The sequence below is a fragment of the Octopus bimaculoides genome, chromosome 17 (genome assembly GCF_001194135.2).
Source record: "Octopus bimaculoides isolate UCB-OBI-ISO-001 chromosome 17, ASM119413v2, whole genome shotgun sequence".
In the NCBI taxonomy this organism is placed as follows: domain Eukaryota; kingdom Metazoa; phylum Mollusca; class Cephalopoda; order Octopoda; family Octopodidae; genus Octopus; species Octopus bimaculoides.
In genome coordinates this window covers 16767087-16769586 of record NC_068997.1, presented here as the reverse complement: position 1 = coordinate 16769586, position 2500 = coordinate 16767087, and positions in this window count along the sequence as shown.

The following is a 2500-nucleotide window of genomic DNA, read 5'->3' as shown; positions in this document are numbered from 1 at the left end:
GTACATTTTGAGACACGTCTAGTTTGACCTCGATATTTCGGCTGTTGTCTACAGTTGGCATTATGGGGATCTTTTTTAAAACGGGGGCCACATTTTTCATTAACGAAACACTTTGAAACTTGGAACACTGGTAGAATGTGTCATATAAAACATCTTTTTCTCTTAGTCTTCTTAAAAAAAAAAAGAAATCCATAAGTTATTTCATGTTAAAGTTGTCGTATTTCTGTAATTTCAACCAATCACTGACGTCCATTCAGCCGATATACATTAAGTGCCGACTACATAAACAAACGATTCTGAAACAATTAACCCTAACCCTAGGGTTAAAGCAAATTTAAAATGAAAAAAGCAAATAAAACGAAGGTATGGAGATTAAATACGCTTTACATCGCTTAATCAGCCAAAGGAGTAAATGTAAACAACTGAATACTTGTCAGTGATTGGTTGAAATTATCGGAATAAGACAATTTTTTACATGAAATAAATTCGAATACAAAAATATTTTTCTGTTCTATAACACAAAATAGATAAGTATACGAAGTTTGAAAGTCTTTCGGTACCAAAAACACTACGTAAAACATTAATGAAAAATGTGGCCCCCGTTTTAAAATAGATCCCATTATGGTTCTCAGACGTCTTGTATAGTTTACATTTGATGAATTATTCTTACTATTTCGTGTAACCATGCAGAGATACTCTTACTTGTTCTTATATTGCTGTTGTTGTTCATATTGTTCTTGTTTTATTATTTTTTAACCCTATCTCAGACTCGATCAAGTAGAAGTATATAAGACTGCATTACCTCATGCTTCCTTTCCTGCTTAAAAGAGTATGATGACTCTTGAGGGAAATTTGGCTTGATATTCCTTGAAGACTAATTTGTTCTTTTCAGACTAGAAAATAAATAATAAACATTTGCAAAGTCAACGCCCTTTCTCATGCTATCAGCAAAATAATTACTAGCAGGCCTTTTAATTATCTAAATAACTCATCGTAATTTATAACATTTTCTCTAATGAAATTTAAGACTTTTATAATTATGGGGAAGCATTTCCTGAAAACTACACAGCCATCAACTCTATACAGGCCGCCTTGCATATAAGAAAATTTAAGTTTTTGTTTAGAAAGGCAAAATAAACTATATGGCTAATAGCTTACGTGGAGTCGTTGGTAACATTTTTGCCCAAAAGGCTGCATATAATTGTAAGCAATTTTTAGTCTGCATAATTGTATCTACATCAGCTTCAGCAATATCGGTGTTAGATCTTATAGAATTTTTAGATTTTGTAATATAGAGATTTAATGACGGTGGCATAGTATTCATTTATGTCTAATAGTAAGAATTTGGAATTCGATTTATTATGGAGAGATTGAAATCAATATATTACAGCTTGCATATTCTTCCATTGAGAAACGGATTTCATTTTTAGTGAAGTATTATCTAAATTAGCTTTACTAGTTATACTAATTTCAGATTTAATCGGATTAATTAGGTATCAAATAAGGATTAATGCAAACATTAACATTATACCTCTTCCAAGGATAAGTAGGTTCTTTACTGTTAACAAATTCCATAGCTTCATTAATTTAGCATTTTTTAAAACTAAATATACAACTTTTCATGACATACTCTGAAGACAAAAGGCAATGCAGTATCCATATATTTCTCAGGGCTTCCGAATGTAGTGGAAGGAAGAAACAAAGTTATGCTCAGACTAGAAACTTGGTCCAATTTCTCACAAAAGAACGATCTACTTAAAGAGTCCAAGAAGCAGATGATGGATTTTAAAGCGAACGTGGGATTAGGTCTAACACGCACCTCCCGTCTACAGAGTCTCATTCACAAGGTTTTGGTCAAAGCTAGACTATGATAGAAGATACATGCTCAAGGTGTCACGCAGAGAAGTTGAATCACGCACTTGTGAAGCGAATTTTCTTAAGTACACATGAGGAGATTATTAATCGCCACAGATCGTTCAGCCAGTAGATTGACAGTTAATTCATCTATCTGGTCGTATCAACTTGGCCGCCAGCATGTGGTTTCTCGTTCCAGGCTACAGACAAAACTTTTAATAATAACGATGTAATGAGAGAAAACCATATCATTCCCCTTTGCGTATACAGAGCGGAAATATTTAGGTCACTCGACTCATTTGTGCTTTTTAATTGATATCTGTAAGAAAAAGAAGAGAGAAAAAATTCCGGTTTTACTCTTAATGCTCTGTTTTTAACACGCTACCTCAAACTAACTTGCATACATAAACGTCACCACGCCCAGACTTACTCTTTCCTACATATACATTTGCCCTCTCTCCCTCTTTCGTTCTCTCTCTCTCCCTCTCTCTCTCTCTCTCGTTCGCTCTCTCTCTCATCCTGATCTCACGAGCTCACAATCACATACACATGCACACAAACATGCATTTATACACTTATACAAACATTATGTGTGTGTGTGTGTGTGTGTGTGTGTGTGTGTGTGTGTGTGTGTGTGTGTGTGTGT